Here is a 21,196-nt window from a genome sequence, read left to right on the forward strand (position 1 = left end):
GTTCTTGATATTCACACGCTGCACGTTAAAGTAAAGTATTGAGTTTGTTTTGCTGGACGGTAATCCTCTTATCACCTTTCTGCGCACTTTGATAACTAGTTTAGAACAGTCTGTCGCGGAAAATAAACACGCTGCACAGAGAAACGAATCACAATTTATTATTACGTTATCGGTCGTCGTTTGTAACTGACTATGACAACTGCAACCTAAAGTAGCAGTGCGATATGACAGGGGTGAGCAGAATGGAAGGCACGACAAAGTTTATCCTCGAATTGGTTGTTGCTGTGCCATCTGTCCTGTAAACTACTAATTGTCAATCACTTTGTTTTCTGATCCAGGTGTTCTGCAAGCTGTAACCTTTTTGAACCCGTTTATCCAAACCTTGGTCCCCCTACACCGCCCCCACCCTGTCCCCCAGCCTGCACCGCATTTCTCTTCATTACCAATTTAGTTTCTTTGATGCCTCAGAATGTGTCCTGCCAACTTATCCCTCCCCCGTAACATGCCCTAGTAACAAGAGACGCTGAAAAGAAGCTAGGAGTTTAATTCAGTGCATTGGGGCAGTCTCTGGTTAACTGTAACTTGTCGCCCACACCACTTCTTTTTTGTCAGCAAAATACATATTGTGAAAATTTCTTCCACCACCAGGATTCGAAGAGGCAGCCTCCGCGTCGAGTGTTACCGCGCAGACCTTGGAAGGTTCCTGCTTTTCGTGAAGCTTTAAGTCGTGTCGTAGTCGCCACATGAAAGGTGGCTGTATGTATTTTGCCTTCGATTACAGGGGATAATAATAAACGAGGATAATGGAATGTAGTCAAATTAAATCGGGTGATGCTGAGGGGATTAGATTAGGAAATGAGACACTTAAAGTAGTAAAGCAGTTGTGCTATTTGGGGAGCAAAATAACTGATGATGGTCGAAGTAGAGAGGATATAAAATGTAGACTGGCAATGGCAAGGAAATCGTTTCTGAAGAAGAGAAATTTGTTAACATCGAGTATAGATTTAAGTGTCTGGAAGTCGTTTCTGAAAGTATTTGTATGGAGTGTAGCCATGTATGGAAGTGAAACATGGACGATAACTAGTTTGGACAAGAAGAGAATAGAAGCTTTCGAAATGTGGTGCTACAGAAGAATGCTGAAGATAAGGTGGGTAGATCACGTAACTAATGAGGAGGTATTGAATAGGATTGTAGAGAAGAGAAGTTTGTGGCACAACTTGACTAGAAGAAGGGATCGGTTGGTAGGACATGTTTTGAGGCATCAAGGGATCACAAATTTAGCACTGGAGGGCAGCGTGGAGGGTAAAAATCGTAGAGGGAGACCAAGAGATGAATACACTAAGCAGATTCAGAAGGATGTAGGTTGCAGTAGGTACTGGGAGATGAAGGAGCTTGCACAGGATAGAGTAGCATGGAGAGCTGCATCAAACCAGTCCCAGGACTGAAGACCACAACAACAACAACAACAATAATAAACTGAACACGGTCTCTGAACTAAGAGGTTTGATTTTTGTGTAAATATTGAAAAGGCGCGCCTATGGTACGTCACATTCATTGATTAACATATTCGTTACATAGACTAATTGCACAACTTAACCCAATGAATAAATAAAAATAGGATTTGGCACTAAGGACAAGCAAGCTTAAAAAAGCAACCTCGGGGAAGGTAACTAATCGTAAGTCGCGCTAGACTTTACACTAATGCACATTTCTCATTTTATTCGTTACTATAAATACGTCTTGGAATTATATCCAGTGGTTAAATACAGACGGGTGGAATAATAGCAGAATCATTTATATATCCGCTACGGTCGCAGGTTCGAATCCTGCCTCGGGCATGGATGTGTGTGATGTCCTTAGGGTAGTTAGGTTTAAGTAGTTCTAAGTTCTAGGGGACTGATGACCTCAGTTGTTAAGTCCCATAGTGCTCAGAGCCATTTATATATCCAATAAGGTTCTTTTTATCACGAATGGCGACTATTTACAAGTATTTATCTAAAGATAGAGGATTTCCACCGACAGTTCCCTGACATACATTCAGCGCACAATATTCATGATGCAGACTGAAGCACCTAATCACAGTTAACTATTGAGCAGGGAGTTTGTAGCATACGGCCTCGGGCTAACGACATCGAGGTTTACTAGTGAATAGTAAAATCACTCATCCACGCACTCACACTATCTAAAAGAGAGACCAACGGTTTATCCTACCCTCGTTTGTTAGAGGGGCAAGCAGAGAACGAGTATAGTGAGTGATAGGTGAAGCCATATCAAAGACACATGATCACCAATATTTTTTGTAAAAGAAACAGAAGAGAAATGATTATTGGAAAATTATTCGGATTACTTGTAGGTGTTCGTACGAAACAGGTTTCCACGTACCTCACAGTGCAGGATACCATAATTTAGTTAATGTGATATCGTGATCATTGAAAAAAATATTAAACCTTGCACAAAATTGTCCAACTGCTACGCGAGTTAATGCTGTGCAGAATTTAATAAACGATAACCCCCTAATGCTTCAGGCAATGGAATGCGTGAATACAGAAAGATGGTTCAAATTCGAACAAAGCAGTGACCACCGAACTACTCTCCCGCTCAAAACATAATAATAAAAAAGTAAATATACGACCTCGACTCATTTCCCAAACATCTATGAACATGAAACAAGATGTTTTAAACATTCCTGTACCCAAACTAATCCATTCAGATATCTGTTTCAACTATCAAACTAGTCAGCTCGCAGATAACGTCCATCCACTTACCCAAATGCAGTCAAACGGAGGATCAAAGCACTGGCCGGAAAACTGTTCCACTATGAAATTGGTAGTGGGACGAAGAGGTCCCTCTAGCCCTTAACAACTACAGAATAACACAGTCCTGTCCGAACGTACATCTTTGACCTACTTTTCAAACTTCGTACTTCGCTAAATATGCTCACAAAGTTAGGTTGTCAAGGGATCTACGGCATGCATAGTGGTCTGGTTGTCCGTGCAAACATTCACGTTCGAAGTAAACAAGTCTTCACTGATTCATGATTTCTTAAAGGAATCACAGGAACTGGAAGGAAGGTGGATCAATAAATAAATAAAAAAGTGGGCCCATTCCGTCTCCAGAGACTACTGGTCTGCTGAGTAGGTTAATTTTCAACAAGAAAATAAGTGTTACAAGTGCGCAGAAATGCACAGAAATTCGAGAATAATAAAACTGCCCCGACTGACCCGTTTCATCTTGCGTTAGCGACCCTGGCTACGGATGGAGAGACCCATGCTTCGAGCCTCCGCTTCCTGATCGTGATCAAATGTACTGATATTGCGGCTCATGTCCACCCAATGCTACCCAGCTGCTGTGGCGGACAGTGAAAAGTCTGATGACATCCCAACCATGTGACTCTGCGGACAGTTCAATGCATCGTAGTTGCGTAGCGCTTTCACAGTAACATAGCCCCTGTCGATATTTCTGTTTCTCACAGCTGTACATAATAAATCGTTCTCATAATACTGATACAATATTTAATGTCAAATATATTGCATATAACATTACTTCTCACGTTTTCAATATGAATTCAATACCCTACACAACGTATTTCAGCATATGTGTTGTGGTGACATGTACCTCAATTGAGCTAAATGTCTGCGTACTTTACCATGTAACAATCGTAAAGACCATATTAATGCTACTGTAAACAGAACATATCTTTCATTAGCATCTCATGTGCTGTATAAAACATTTGAATGTTTATACAAAACATTATACTAAGTATTGCATACTTTTTATACCTATTTTATCAAGAGAGCCTCGCCATTGATTATATTGGTTATTTGTAACGAGAGACTAACACGAGAGTAAGTGGCGGTTCATTGCAAGTGTAATAAGAGAGGAGGAAACTCAAATGGTCAGAGACTGTTGCCTGTGCTAGACGGTATAAGTGTTACGGGATTGTTTGTGGACGCTGATGGAATGTAGAAATTTGATGTCCAAAGGCACGTGACAGCACAAAAACTGGCCGGCGGAAATCTCAGCCCGACCTGAAGTGGTGTGAATGAAAAGCAACATGCCATATTTTTCTCTTTACTTTGGGAACATTCAGACGACGAAATATTACTTCAAAATTGCAGGAAACTGACCTGGTCAGTATTCCAAGTCTGTTCGAAGAAGGCACAATAATCTTTTCTGCAGTAAAATGTGCCAGTGTTATCTACATATATAACTCACCTCAAACGAATCAAGTTTGCCAATGGTCACTGCAGCTGAATAAACAACGTACGTTCGAATCCATCCGATTTTTTTTTTTTTTTTTTGAGCCATAAAAGCCATAAAGCACATTCTTGTAGTTCAACCACTTGTTGTCTATGAAGCCCTTGATTGTATTATATGAAACGCATTTCGATTATGTGTAGCTAATTTCCTATAGAAGGTGCGACGGTACTTTGGCTATAAATCAGAGCCACTTCTGGTGGAGAATGACCTCCCTGGAACCGAAAATTTAAATTTTCTGTTCGACATAATACGTGAAAATTATTTACATAGTTTCATTGATATTACACAGTAACCGACTGAGGCGACAGTGAGGATTAGTTATAAGCGTACCTGTCCTACGAAAGCCAACGACAGTGAACAAGCAAGGGGAAATACCTGCACTACAACGCTTTCAGTCGAATGACATTGATCGTGCTCCATGCCTCACAGTCGACACAGTGACCGTGTCATTGCTATTGTGTAGGAAGGGAATAGACGATGTCGGAGGCCGAGGCACAGTCCAGTCTGATGGATAAAACAATGAGATACTGGAGAATCCAGTAGGTGTGTATGAACTGGGAATTTGGTGTATGCGACACATGCCCGGGATTATCAATATGTCAACACGTCACCGCAAAATCTGTAAGTAGGCTGCTTCTGTGTTGGCAGCGCTGTGCAGCGCTTTGCATTGGATCTCTGACTGCGCTTTCTTTGTAAGAGACTCTGTGGCTGGTCGGACTCGTTGTTGGAAGTTAATCGCCAGTAGTGTTGAGCAGTTTTAAGTTAGTCGCCAGGAGTGATGGAAGTACTGTTAGGCAGTTGGAGGAGAACAGCCAGCAGTGATGGATGTTAGATGTGAGAAGCCATCATTGATGGAGGGTAGAGGTCCGAAGTATTAGCGTAGGCTAACGATCTGTACATGTTCGACTTGGAGATTGAATAATATTCATGATTATATACCTAGGCACTAGATGTCAATGACGATTTATATTCGTGTCTCAATTGGATGTCACATTATTAATGTAAAAAAAATACATTATTTGGTTTGCAACAAAATCTTTCCTATGCTAACCATATGCCTATTAGTAGTTAGTGATTTAGTAGTTAGAATCTTTAACTTAGCTGGCACTATTGGCTTCGCTGTATTGCAGTAGTTCGCTTAATGAAGATTTTTGTGAGGTAAGTGATTAATGAAATGTATAGGTTATTGTTAGGATTTCTTTTTAGTCAGGGCCATTCTTTTGAATTAATTATTTGGAGTCAAGTTATCTTTTTTTGAGCAGTCAGATTGCATTGCGCTAGGACATTGTAGGTCAGTGTTGACATGATAAGAATAAGTTAAGAGAAAGTACGCTCAGTACGTTCAGTTTCACTCAGCAGATTCAGAATCAAATAACACAGAAGTTTCAACTTCCCATTTCATTCAGCAATAGAAGCAGAAAAGAATTTTAATAAAGAAGTTTCAATTCATTTTTTAAACGTAGTGCACTTGCAACATACTACTGTTTTTTTTCGCTGTGCAGGCCCCACGTATGATACTGACCATTTTTTAAGTTTTTATCTTTATTTATTTATTCATGGCTGAAACCTCCTAACTTGCTATTCAATAAGGAAAGAAACAGAATCGGACTTAATCCTACATGGTTTCTGCCACTTAAAAAGAAAAAAAGGTCATCTCTAGTCGTGGCATGCAACAATTTTTGTTTATTTTTTTTTAACTAAACGAAAAAAATATAAACAGGGCCACAAAAATGGAACAAACTGTCTAACAATATATCTGGAAAGTAATTCTACACCTTTGGCTTTTTGTCAGGTTTACCAAAAGCAAGGTAACAGGAATGAAACATTCGAACAAAAAAGCGGTTTTACAGTTCGTCCAACGCCTTGACGATTACATACCGGATACAAAAATGTGTAACGCTTCACTTTTTTGCGTTTCATCCTTGCGCAGGGGCAGTGCTAATGTTCTCTGTGTCGTTGCAAGTTTAGTTCATCTACCGCCGAAGCGAGTACGCCGCTGAGCTACGCATGCATTATACTACAAATGCAGACATTCATTCACCCCTATCTGAACTGAACGTATCTATACAGTTACAGTTTCACGTAACGATTACTTGCAGATTATTTACTCAAATATTTTGGTAGTATTAACGATGTCAATAGATTATAATAATACACTGATGGTACATTTCAGATTCCTGCATTTTACAAAGAACCTGCTTAATTACATTGTTGATTGCATATTCTCTTACTGCCATTGCACACGCTTCTTTATATTATTTTGTGTTTGTAGACCTACGTATAACCGCTGACGTGTTAGTAGCTTATTAACATAGTGCCGATAGATCCTCGTGTAATCTATACTTCGTCTGTAGGGTGTGTATTTCAGTCAGTTTCCCGCAGCCTTCGTTAACGCCTCATGTGTTCAAATTAACTGTGCAGGGATCCTGAAATTATGTGCGTATTTTGTTAGACTATTGTATTTGCAGGAGGCTTTTCGGCTTTAGTCCACATCAGTATGGCTTTAGATTCAAAAGCCCAATGGACGATGCAGTTAATCGAGCACTGGAAATAAAAATCATAGTGATGGCTGCTATTTTTGTCCTTGCAACGCACGAGATTTCAATTTGGAAAACAAAAAGGATATTTCATATCCTATCATTCAATCAGCTATTCGCTCTGTTCCTCATGGACCTGAAGTACCCATACCCTCTCCTCTAGATTCTTTGGATGATATAGACGATCACGAGCCATTGGCTCAGCAAGGTGATTGTGAAGAAGACAGATATTGCTACTATCTTGGTACAACCGATCCCATTCCATTCTCACAATTTGAACTGAGAGATTTAGTTAGAGGGAAAAGAAGTTTGTATCCTTCTTCTCTCAAGAAGGTGACCTGGTGTTTTGCAGGTATGTTCCTTGACTTATGGCACGTTTCAAAATAGAATATGCTCCTGATGAGTGGAGACCCTTAATTAATTCTTCAAAAAGAAGCCTTAAAGCAGTACTTCTCCACAATGGCAATAAGTATGCTTCTATACCAGTTGGACTCTCGGTTCACTTAAAAGAATGTTACGAAAACCTTGAACTGGTTTTAAGCAAACTCTGCTATTCAGACCACAAATGGACACTATGTGGTGATTTAAAAATGGTTTCAATGCTGCTTGGTCAACAAAGTGGCTATACAAAGTTCCCTTGCTTTCCTGTGGATGGGGCAGTAGAGACAGAAAGCAACGCTACATAAAAAAAGCTTGGCCCTTGAGAAAAACCTTACATGTAGGGGTTAAAAATGTTGAGAGGAAAAGCCTTGTGGATCCCAAAAAGGTGTTACTTCCACCACTTCACATTAAGTTGGGCCTGATGAAGCTATTTGTTAAGGCGTTGCCAAAAGAAGGGAATTGTTGGATATCTTTGTGGACAGTTTCCTGATTTATCCGAGGCAAAGCTAAAGGAAGGAATCTTTGTCGGACCAGACATTAGAAAACTAATGACAGATCCCAACTTTGTGGACAAAATGGAAACAAAAGAAAAGGCAGCATGTACATCTTTTCAATTAGTTGTTGCCGGCTTTCTAGGAAACAAAAGAGATCCAAACTACAAGATAATCGTCGCAGACATGCTCGACAACTTCAAGAAGCTGGTCTGTAACATGAGCATTAAAGTTCATTTTCTCCACTCACATCTTGACTACTTCCCTGCAAACCTTGATGATGTAAGTGAAGAGCAGGGCGAAAGATTCCACCAAGGCATCAAAGAAATGGAAAGAAGATACAAGGAAGATGGAGCGTCAACATGATGGCGGACTACTGCTGGATGATAAAAAGAGATGATCCTCAACGAGTCCACAGCCGGAAAGCAATAAAAGAAACTTGGACAGAAAGCGAAAGCGTTATTATAAGGACTTATGAGCTTAAAGAGAAATAGAAGTGTACTGAAAATGTAGTCTAGAACATGATTTATAAATAAAATAAAATTTTATAACGTTAGAAAAATGTGATAAATTGCTTAAATTTTGTTATTATATCCAAAACTACTCCCTTTTTTTGTCAGAAAACCTTACTTGATAGAAAAAAATGCATTGCATTTTTTAAATCAGCGCTGAAAAGAACATAAAAGTCAGTTATCAAATTTTAAACGACTTTCAAAAAATATTTTTTGTAGACATGTGTTATTATTACTCAGAGCCTATGAACTAGTATCACGGAAACGGCGAAGCTGGTCGAATTTTCACGTGCTACTATCGTGAGTATCTACAGGAAGAAGTAAAAGGAAAGTAAAACTACCACTAGAAGCGAAATGGTTGGACGTCCACGATTCTTAAGAGAACTTGTGGTTCGGGGCTTCTCTGCTCTGTAGCATAGGATACATGGTAATTTGTGGTATCTCTGCCGAAAGAGCAAAATGCTGGTTCACGCACAGGTGTTTCGGAGCACACCGTTCATCGAACATTGTTGAGCATGCAGCTCCGCAGCGAACCACCCCTATGTGTTGACATATTGATCCTACGACATTGTCAGTTACGATTGCAGTGGGTACAGGACGATCTGGATTCGACCGTCGATCAATGGAAACCTGTCGGCTCTTCGGTGATTCGCATTTTTGCTACGCCAGGTCGGTGGTCGTCTCCTCAAACGCCGTCGTCGAGGTGAACAGCGGCTCGAAACATGCAACGAGCCACAGACACAGGCTGGTGGGAACTGCATCATGCTATGGAAAACATTGTCTTGCGCGCGCATGGGACCTGTGGTAGTAATCGAAGACACGCTGATAGCTGCAAACCATCTGAATCTCGAAACTTCCTGGCAGATTAAAACTGTGTGCCCGACCGAGACTCGAACTCGGGACCTTTGCCTTTCGCGGGCAAGTGCTCTACCAGCTGAGCTACCGAAGCACGACTCACGTCCTGTACTCCCAGCTTTACTTCTGCCAGTACCTCGTCTCCTACCTTCCAAACTTTACAGAAGCTCTCCTGCGAACCTTGCAGAACTAGCACTCCTGAAAGAGAGTCAGGCACACAGTTTTAATATGCCAGGAAGTTTCATATCAGCGCACACTCCGCTGCAGAGTGAAAATCTCATTCTGGAAACATCTGAATCTCTTCACTGTAGATCTCTTCCCCGGTGGCGATGTCATCTTTTTGCAGTATAACTTCCCCTGTCTCTGAGCCAGAACCGTGATACAGTGGTTTGAGGAGCGTTATAGTGAACTCACGTTGATGTCTCGGCTACCAAATTCGCATTATGTAAATCCTATGGAACCCATCTGCAGTTGCTATCTGGTGCCATCGCCACGTACGCAAGTCAGTGGGCCGTTATTTACGCGAATTACATGACCTGTGCGTACGCATCTAGTGCCACATACCTCCACAAACCTATCAACAAATTGTCGAATCCCTGATGTGCAGAATCAGTGATGTATTTCATTCCAAAGAGGGACGTACAAGTTATTAAGGAGGTGATGATAATGTTTTGACTCATAAGTGTAAATACTTGTCTTGCTGCAAACAAGTCCATTTCGTGGCTCAACACTCGTACGATCGTACTCGGCCGAGCGAACATTTCTGGGGCCATAGTCGCCTGGGGTCGTTGACATCCGCACGTCGTGGAGTACGGGCCTGCTGCAGTCAGCTACTTCATTTTCGCATGGTAGTTGTGGGATCCTGACTGATGCCTGCGGTAATATCGCAGAACGACAAAGACAAACCATAGCCTCGATAAGCCACGATCATACCGCTGCGTATTCCCACATCTGTTGGTAAATCAACGATGTGGGACTGTGGATCTGCAGAACACTTTTGTTTAATTTTCCTTCCCAAACTAGTTTCAGTGACAAAGTCGGCAACGTCAGTGCGTTTCCCTTTGTTCTAAAACATGCAAAATCAGTCTCGTTATAAACATTACATAACGTTATTAATTGTCTACTGTTTGGTTCCATATACTGTGTTGCGCGAACAGCTTTATATTATGTGCTTTAAATCATAGCATGGTTTCCATGTTTGTTGCCGTTATATCCAGCAACAAAACACAGAAAATGTGCCGGAAATAATGGCAACAAATGTAGAACCATGCTGCGATTTAAAGCAAATAAGGTATTATAAAACTATTCACACAACACAGTTTACGGAACCACACACTATACACGTAATAACGTTTTGTAATGTTTATGAAGATGCTAATTTTGCGTGTTTTAGATCAAAAGGAAACATACTGGTGATGGCGATATTGTCGCTGAAACTAGTTTGGGAAGGAAAATATAACAGGTGTGTTTTAGATCAAGACGGACTCACTATCCCATAGGAACTGCAAGATACAGTGATGTTGGTAATTTTATCCTCTTCTTATATGAGGCATATCTTCTCACAAGCAACCAACACGCAAATGTGACTTCTGAGGAAGCCGCTACATAATCTTTCCTTGAAAGTCGGCTGTGTTACGCTCACGTACTTTTGTGCGGCTGCACTGAAATGTTAACCATTTGCATATTCGAGTATGTAGTACACTTCATGCGGATTCGACGTTTGTTGTATTCTGCCCTCACGTTGTTGCAATTTTTGTGGGCTACATTGTACTTACTATTTCACTTAAGGCACCTTGTATACTCGGCAATCTGTAAACAAGACACACGAATGGTTCTTTCTAGCTTGTTGAACAGTACAATACCAGCGCTTAACTTTAATAAAATATTTTCTGGAAAGCATCTCTCTATCGTTCCTCTCCATAGATTATTTGTTATCGTAAATTTAATGTCACTAAAGCTTATTTTGTCCAGTATTGCCAAGCTGATTAGCACAGTGAAGGTTTCATTGGACTCGCATTCTGTACGAGAAGGGTTTCAGTCGTCATTCGGCCATCCAGTTTAGGTTTTCCGTCATTTCTCTAAACAGCATTACGTGAATGTGGAGGTCGATTTCCCTCTTTCGTTGTCCGGTCTGTCTGTAATTGCCACATCGTCACAGGGACTATGAAATCTAATATTTCTTGCACTTCGCTTAGACGATATTATTGCGTCTGAAGGAACAAACTGGATTTTTAGTCCGGTTACGAATTAGTGGCACTCTTTTGTTAACCTATCAGGAATAATATTAATTTTTTAAGCTTCATTTTCATAATAAAACCTGCATTTCTTCATTTCTTGTAAATATTTAATCATTTTCATAAGAGTAGCGCCTGTTAAGTTTGCTAGGAGACCATCAACTACTTTTAAAATAAGTTAATTAATTAAAATTAAGTTTCCTGACAAAACTGGAGCGACAGGTGTGGAAATTCTAAGCTGTTAACGCGGCTCTACAACTCTCATAAAGAGGGAACGGCAGCAATACTTACGTTCGTCAGTTGAAAAAGGTTATTCTGTTCGCAGTAGGCAGCATTCTGCTCCATCTGACTGGATCTCACTACCACAAATTTGTTGCTAGTCAACGACATCTTATTTGTGTAGCAGCGGTAATATCGACAATAAGCGGTCAATAAAATCGCAACAGTTCTTCTACTAGTGTACAAAGTAAGGAACATTTGCTACATTAAAAACGGGATTAAAGTTTCATTTCGTGAACCATACCGTGCGATATTTTTTACGAGTACTACGAGTACTTTATTTTCCACAATTATAGCTCGGGACGGAATATGAGACCTTATTAGCTAGGAAAGAGGCGGACACCTTTTCCATCCTTTCAAAGTTATGCACACAGGACTGAAAATTCTAGTATAGCTTTTGAACGTTGTGAGCAGTACTTATGCACTTGCTTGCTAACAGTCATTTCTGCTACGCCGTTCTTACAAGGTACTTACCTGACTGCACGGCTGTGGCTGCCGTATCGTGTACATTGCGGTCTAAGTGTGATATTCACTGCTGAGAAAAACAGGGTTGAGAGAGAGGGTCAGGGGACGTGTATGCGTTAATATTGATGTGGCTAGAGTAGCACATGAACCGAATCAACAGGGTAGGCAAATACGGAGGGTACAACACGAGCGTGGTAGAGGGAGGATTGAATCCCAGACAAACTACTCAAGTGTGGTGCCGAATGAAGCGGACGTGACATGGAGCAGCCAGAGAAGAGCTCGAGTTCCAAATACTATCTCGGACGAGGACGTAGATTTTTAATTTTCCTCACTGTGTGTTGTCTACACAGATGTATAATCAGATAGCAAAAATGCGAATATACTCAAATCAAAAAAATTTTTGCATCACCCCCGTTCCCAGAAGTCTTGAAGATAGACGTCGACTGAGGGTATTGTATCACAGACACAGTCCCTTTGACTGTTCAAGGTTGTCACTAAACTCGCCCAAAGATGTAAACAACCACACACGAGCAGCGCCTTTTAGACGGAGGGGTCCGACAGCCAATCAGTTCCAGTCATTCCACCAGGAAGAGGGTACACGGCTCGTGTTGTCCGTAGTTCAACGGCGCGGTCAATACCGCGGTTCGATCGCGTCCGCATTGTTACTTTGGGCCAGGAAGGGGTGTGAACCAGGGAGGTGTTCAGGCGTCTCGGAGTGAACCAAAGTGATGTTGTTCGGACATGGAGGAGATACAGTGAATGGCCGCTACCTTTGGATTATGGCTCGGAGGAACCCTGACAGCAACGCCACCATGTTGAACAGTGCTTTTCGCGCAGCCACAGGACGTCGTGCTACGACTCAAAATGTGCGCAGTACGCTAGATGATGCGTAAGTTCACTTCCGACGTCCATTGCGAGGTCCACATTTGCAACCACGACACCATGCAGTACGGTACAGATGGGCCTCTCAAGACTGGCATCATGTTCTCTTCACCGATGAGTGTCGCATATGCCTTCAACCAGACAATCGTCGGACACGTGTTTGGAGGGAACCCGATTACGCCGAACGCCTTAGACGCACTGTCAAGCGAGTGCAACAAGGTGGAGGTTCCATGCTGTTTTGGAGCGGCATTATGTGGGGTCGACGTACGCTGCTGGTGGTCATGGACGACACCGTAACGGCTGTACGACACGTGAATGCCATCCTCCGACCGATGGTGCAACCGTATCAGCAACATACTGGCGAGGCATTCGTCTTCATGGACGACAATTCGCGCCCCATCGTGCACATCTTGTGAATGACTTCCTTCACGATAACGACATCGCTCGACGAGAGTGGCCAGCATGTTCTCCAAACATGAACCCTATCTAACATGCCTGGGATAGATTAACGACGTGACCCACCAACAACTCCGAAGAATCTAAGCCGAATCGCCGTTGAGGAGTCGAACAATCTTTGCCAACAGTGCCTTGATGAACTTATGGATAGTATGCCACGACGAATACAGGCATGCATCAATGCAAGAGGACGTGCTACTGGATATAGAGGTACCAGTGTGTACAGCAATCTGGACCACCACCTCTGAAGGTCTCGCTGTATGGTGGTACAACAAGCAATGTGTGGTTTCCATGAGCAATAGAAATGGGGGAAATGAGATTTATGTTGACCTCTATTCCAATTTTCTGAACAAGTTCCGGAAGTCTCGGAACGGATGTGATGCAAAACTTTTTTGATGTATGTACTTGGACAACTTGAACAAAAATGGTAGCTATTTTCTTAACTGAAACATAGTCTGTGCCAACAAAATTCTGCTTCAAACGTCGATACTGGCAGAATGGATTGAATCGATGGTCTTCGAAGGTCAAAGTAACAAAAACTTGCATAGCAAAATACTTGCAGTAACGCTTACCAACGTTGCACATTTTTCAGGAAGTAACTAAAGAAATTTTGATAAAGGTATAAGTGACACCAAGGACATACTTTTATGAGACTACGCAATGTGGCATACCACATTCTCCAAATTATGACAACTAGACAGGCGACTCAGTGATTACGATGAACCGTGCAGCAGCACGGTAACGCGCTCATGAAACGTCGTCGTTGATGTCGAATGCACAAATGCCGCCACCCCGGAAGCGAGGAAGAGCATAATCGTTTCGTGAAAGGGTACACGCAATAGTTAGGTACGTTCACTGTCATCTGACAGTAGCATCTGACGACCATGAGTATGTTTCGTATTACTCCATGCCAATACGACCATGTGCTTACTGCGATTTATTGATTGCTCAAGGGTTTGGAAAGGTTGGACCCAAATGAAGATTAATCAACATTCTTAAAATACATGAGACAATTTATTTAAAACTGTATAACAAGATTCGAATGCTATCTTCCGGGAATGTTTTAAACAATTTTAGAAGTGAGACCAGTATTTCGATTAATACAGAACAAGAGACAGTAGGCTTCGTCAGACGTTAGAAATAACAATTGAACAATTATTCTGAAGTGCTAATGCCAAACCACCGCCAAAATTGAAAGTAATTTAACAAGGATTATTATGCAGCTTTTAGACTTTACGGGGATGATAATTAATTTTACTAATCAGAAACCCAATAGGGGAAAGATCAAGGGCTCCAAGAACTGTACCATAGTTAAAATAAAATTTACCAACAATAGCATGACAGCGGTATCATAAATACAGCAACATCAGAATTAGTGCAAACCGCCTTAACCGCGCAGGCGGCATATATCTATTATCACGTCCGTCACCGACTGGCCAACCGACTCGCCGCACTGACCTTAAGGCTAAGCACGGGAGCAGAACATATTTTAATACACTTAAAACTAATTCAAGGTTCCGAGAGCAATACTGGGTGTGAGTTCAGCTTAGGACAGGTCGATGAAACAAAATCCTCAGGTGAGCGAGCTAAGAATGCAATGAGTAATTAGTGTTGAGACGCTATCCTCCTCTACTTCCTACGGAATAGTAAACGACTCGCGAGGAGCTCTAGAAAGACGTCAGATTACAGTAATGACAAAATTTAACACGGGAGAAGAGAGCGCCCAAAAGTAGCAGAAAGTGCTGCAAAATTTAAGTAGGCTCACTCGCACTGCTTTTAAAATTGAACAAACACACTCCAGGACGAATGCGTTACTACTCTGCAGGCTAATTTGCACTTTAATCTTCCCGCGGAGAGGAAGCAAGTTCCATTACAAAGCGGCTCCAAACAAAGTAGACCCTCTCGATTTCATAGTTTAATATGCACAAATACAACAGTGAAATCAATATCCAATGCACCGATGTCTTACACAGAAAATAATCGGCAACGTTAATACGACCGGGACCCGCAGGTTAACGCCCAGGTAGGCACGGACATTACGGTCTATAATACATGGAATACCTCAGAGTGGACACAAATACAGCTAATTCTGGAACACTTACAATACAGGGAGGTTGAATAGAACCTCTCTATAGAATTTGGACAAATATCGGCTGCCGACAGCACAATCCACCGCTATGATTCTGGCGGGTACCGTTACTGTAGACCCACGAAATAGCCGTCGAATTAACCTCCTTCGATCATCACTTAAATGAAGCACAAAAACGAAACTTTAATTCGAATAATTGCACCCAAGTATGTCCTGGCCGGATTCTTAGTCGGTGTTGAAGACAGCTGATATGGATGGTTGAGCAGAACCACTCTATAGAATCTGGTCAAATATCGGCTGCCGACAGTACAACCCACCGCTATGACTCTGGCGGGTACCGCTACTGTAGACCCACGAAATAGCCGTCGAATTAACCACCATGGACTACCACTTAAATGGAGCACAGAAACGGAGCTTTGATTTGGAAAATTGCACTCAAGTATGTCCCGGCCGGATTCTTAGTCGGTGTTGAAGACAAAAAATGGTTCAAATGGCTCTGAGCACTATGGGACTTAACTGCTGAGGTCATCAGTCCCCTAGAACTTAGAACTACTTAAACCTAACTAACCTAAGGACAACACACACATCCATGCTCGAGGCAGGATTCGAACCTGCGGCCGTAGCGGTCGCGCGGCTCCAGACTGTAGCGCCTAGAACCGCTCGGCCACTCCGGCCGGCTGTTGAAGACAGCTGATATGGATGGTGGCGGCAGGAAGGTCAGCGGACGAATTCCAACAGGTCACACCTCCAAAAGCCGATCCTACTGCAGATAGACCAGACCCATCGGGCCGCCCTGCTCCGTTCCAGTCAGACGTCACAACCAACGTCATACTATCCACGCCCCACGTCTTGTGTGACCAAGACGTGTTCTATCGTACCGAGGAGCCTTGGAAGCCGGAAGGCCGCGGGCTAACATCGCAGCGCTTCAGTCCGCAACCGCCACTCAGTTCCCTCCGCCTTGCCTCGCTCCGTGCTGTCTGATCCCCCTTTTACAGCACAAGCGCGCCCTATCGCTGACTCGTTCCGCCCACCAGAAACTTTGCCTCAAAGACGTGATACGATTTATCGACAGATCGTGGCACAGCTCAGTATATACACATGTGGAAAGACAACACCAAGCATTGAACAATTTGTGACCACTCATTCCAAGCATGCCGCAAAACTTCATGGATGTGCGTAACAGTAACGTACTAAGAAAAGGTTACAGCGATGTTTACAGCAACAAGAGTTTGCAAAATTTTAAACAGAAACAACAATCTTTAAGCAAAAATAGCATGAAAAATTTATAATAAACAACAGATGCAGAATGAGTATTTGTAGATGAGTCCGATATACTAGGCCCAACGTTCAGTAAAAATTATATTTTCAGTGCCGACCATAATGATTTTCAGGAAAAGATGCGTAAGCAAGACGTTCTAACCGCGAGTCTTCGCCAGACAAATGCAACCCGAGCAACAAAGAACGACGCTTTGATGCATTCTTGCACCATTTAGCCAACCATTAGTTGAACTGTAGCTTTTTGTCCTGGGATACGTTGGAGGCATTGTGGTCCTTACTACGAGTATTGTCATCTGTTTTCAGAATCTCGTACAATGGAAGGGTGGTAAAATGGGATGAGAATACTGCCGGATACGATTTTATTCACAGCTCTTACTGCCTCAGCTACTGTGCTGCATATTTCAGAACAAAATTCAACCTTCAATTGCACAATTACGAAATTTGTTTCACCTTACCAATTTCAGCAGGCTAAACAGGCATTTTCAGAAACCTAGAAAATTTGGGATATTATAACTCATTAGAATTTGGCCATACATGTATGTAAAGTATAACAACTGTATTACGAAAACTTATTTTATACTGGTTTAGCAGACGTCAACATCTCCTTCACAGAAGCATAATGCCATGGCATTTTGAAAAATGTACATTTTGTCTGTGATAATTTTAAACACAGATTGTTAACTGAATCTTCCGTCGGTTCTTGGTAGAACGACGTTATAATAAATCAGAGGCACTGGTTTTCTTTTGTTCTACAGTATTACATTTATTGTGTCAACCGATTTTCGTCTTATAAGGCCATATTTAGACATTTACTGACTATTGTCAGTATTTGGAAACAATACTCAGGAAATGTCTGAAGATGGCTTTGTAAGCCGAAAACCGGTTAACGCGATAAAAGTAGTATTGTAGAGCAAAAGAAAACTAGTGCTTTTCATTTAATAAACAGAGAGTGGTAACTTACAATGAATGACTCACATTTACGTACATAGTCTCTAAAGTACTGGAGGGATGCAGGAAATAGCCTTAAGTTCATACACCAGGTGAAGTGAAACAACCTATCTGCAGCTGTCCGTGGTAGAGAGAGGGCAACGTCACACTGTGTGACTGCTGATGCAAACAGGCCATCTATCAACCATGGACCTTGCTGTTCGTGGGGGGCTTGCGCTCCTCAGCAATACAGACAGCCGCAACGTCGGTGCAACCACAATGAAGAGGTACCTGTTGAAAAGCCAGATAAACGTGTGCTTCCTGAGGATGCACAGCAGCCTTTTTAGTGGTTGCAGTGGCAACACTCTGCATGATTAACTCATCTGGCCTTGTAACATCAACCAAGATGGTACTGCCGTGCTCCTACTACGAAAGGCTGAAACCAACGGACAACAACCATAATTTTCCAGAGGGCATGTAGCTCTACTGTACGGTTAAATGATGATGGAATCCTCCTGGATAAATCATTCCAGAGGTGAAAAAGTCCCGCATTTTGATCACCAGGCTGAGACTACTCAGGAGAACGTCGTCGTCAGGACAAACATAACTGTCGTAGTGCACCGGCCGCTATGACCGAGCGGTTCCAGGCGCTTCAGTCCGGAACCACGCTGCTGCTGCTACCGCAGGTTCGAATCCTGCCTCGGGCATGGATGTGTGTGATGTCCCCAGGTTAGTTAGGTTTAAGTTGTTCTAAGTGTAGGGGACTGATGACCTCAAATGTTAAATCCCGTAGTGCTTAGAGCCATTTGAACCATTTTTCGTTCTGCGGATCGGAGTGTGGAATGTTGGATCTCTTAATCACGCAGATAGGTTAGAAAATTTAAAAACCTAAATGGATAGGTTGAAGTGAGATATAGTGGAAATTAGTAAAGTTTAGTGGCAGTAGGAACAGGACTTCAGCTCAGATTAATACTGGGTTATAATTACAAAGTCAAATAGTGGTACTGCCGGAGTAGTTTTAATGATGAATAAGGAAAGAGGAATGCGGGTAAGCTACTATGAACAGCATAGTGAACGCATTATCATAACCAAGATAAACACGAAGTGCACACCTACCACTGTAGTACAACTTTGTACGCCAACTAGCTCCGCACATGATGAGGAAATTGAATAAATGTATGGTGAAGAAAAGAAATTATTCAGATAGTTAAAAGAAACGAAAATTTAATTGTGATGAGGTGCTGGAATTCGACAGTTGGAAAAGGAGGAGAAGGAAAACTAGTACGTGCATACTGAAAGCGGGAAAGGAATGAAAGAGGAAGCCCCCTGGTAGAATTTTGCACAACCATTGCTTATCCTTGGCTTTAGAATCGCGAAACAAAGCCGTATACGTGGAAGGCACCTACAGATAATATCAGATTTCAGATTGATTACATATTGGTATGACAGAGATTTCGGAGCGAGATTTTACATTTCCAGACGTTTCCATGGGCAGCTTTGGCCTCTGACCACAATTTATTCGTTATGAGATGCATATTAAAACGAAGAAATTGCAAAAATGTAAGAAATTACGAAGATAGGTCCTGGACAAGCCTAAAGAATCAGAGGCTGTTGAGTGTTTCAAGGGGAGTGTTGGCCAACGGTTGATTAGAATAGGAGAAAGAAACACAGTAGAAGACGAGTCGGTAGCTTTAAGAAATGAAATAGGGAAGGCAGTAGAAAATCAAGTAGGTAAACAGACAAGGCCTAGTAGAAATCCTTGGATAACATAGGGGATACTGATTTTCACTAATGAAAGGAAAAAAAATACAAAAATGCAGCAAATTAAGCAGGCGAAAAGGAGCACAAACTTTTAAAAAAATGAGGCTAACGGTAAAAGCAAAGTAGCTAAGGAGGAATGACTAGAGAGCAAATGTAACAATTTAGAAGCGTATTTCACAAGGGTAATGACAGAGACGGCCCACTGGAAAATTAAAGAGGTGATTGGAGAAAATAGAAGCAGCAATGTCCATATCAAGAGCTCAGGCGGTAAACCAGTCCTAACCAAAGAAGGGAGTATATAAAGCATCTGTATAAGGGAGATGAACTAGAAGGTAATATTATAGTAATGAAAGAGAACGTACATGATACTGCAAAAAGAATTTGACATAGCACTGAAAGACCTAAGTCGAAACAAGTCCTCTTGAACAGACGACATCCTGTCAGATCTACTGATAGCCTTGCTCTCAATGCTTCTCTATCCTATGCCAGCCTCTTCATCTCCAGCGAACTACTGAAACCTACATCCTTCTGGATCTACTAACTGTATTCATCTCTTGAACTCCCTCGAGGATTCTTACTCCTAACACTTCCCTCCAATACTAAATAACTAAATAGGTGGTCCTTTGACGTCTCACAATATGTCCTATCAACTGATCCGTTCGTCAGGTCAAGCTGTGCCACAAATTTCTTCTCTCCCCAGTTCTATACAGTACCTCCTCATTAGCTACGCGATCTACCCACCTAATCTAAACATTCTTCAGCAGCACCACATTTCGAAAACTTCAATTTTTTTTTTTTGTCGAAACTGTTTATCGTCCATGTTTCATCACTTTTCATTGCTACACTCCAGACAAATACTCACAGAAAAGACTTTCTCACTCTTAAATCCATATTCGATGTTAACAAATTTATCTTCTTCAGAAATGCTTTTCTTACCAATGCCAGTCTACATTTATTATCATTTCTACTTCGGCTATGATCAGTTATTTTGTTGCCCAAGTAGCGCAACTCATCTACTACTTAAGTTTCTCGTTTCCTATTCTGATTCCCTTAGCATCACCTCATTTAATTCGGTTACATTCCATTATTTTAGTTTTGCATATGTTTATGTTTATCTTATACCATACTTTCAAGACACTGCCCATTCCATTCATCTGTTCTTTCGAGTCCTTTACAGACTCTTACAGAATTACCTTGTCATCGATAATCTTCAAAGTTTTTATTTCTTCTCCCTGAACCTTAATCCCTACTCCAAATTTTTCTTTGGTGTCCAAAAATGGCTCTGAACACTATGGGACTTAACATATGAGGTCATCAGTCCCCTAGAACTTTGAACTACTTAAACCTAACTAACCTATGGACATCACACACACCCATGCCCGAGGCAGGATTCGAACCTGCAACCGTAGCGGTCGCACGGATCCAGACTGAAGCGCCTAGAACCGCTCGGCCACATCGGCCGGCTCTTTAGTTTCCGTTATTGTCTGGTAAATGTACAGATTGAATAACTTTGGGGTAGGCTACAACCATGTCACACTCCCTTCTCAACCAGTGCTTCCCTTTCATGCTCCCAGACTCTTATTATCGCCGTCTGGTTTCTCACTGTAAATTGCACCTGCTAACTACAGGATTTCAAAGAGAGTATTCCATTCAACATTCTTAAAGGTTTCCTTAAGTATAGAAATGCTAAAAGTAAATTTGACTCTCCATAATGTATTTATTAAGATATCCTTTACGGTCAAGATTGTCTCGCGTGTTCTTGTATTTCTCCGAATTCCAACCTGATCTT

At 41.8% G+C, this 21,196-nt stretch overlaps 1 non-coding gene across 1 annotated transcript; it reads right to left on the minus strand.

The window, feature by feature from the left end:
• Positions 1-6,145: 6,145 nt before the first annotated feature.
• Positions 6,146-6,249, minus strand: LOC124721696. The gene has a single exon (XR_007006377.1). It is a non-coding gene; the product is annotated as a U6 spliceosomal RNA (small nuclear RNA).
• Between the last annotated feature and the right edge of the window lie 14,947 nt (positions 6,250-21,196).

This window comes from Schistocerca piceifrons, chromosome 1 (assembly GCF_021461385.2).
Source record: "Schistocerca piceifrons isolate TAMUIC-IGC-003096 chromosome 1, iqSchPice1.1, whole genome shotgun sequence".
Classification (NCBI taxonomy): Eukaryota; Metazoa; Arthropoda; class Insecta; order Orthoptera; family Acrididae; genus Schistocerca; species Schistocerca piceifrons.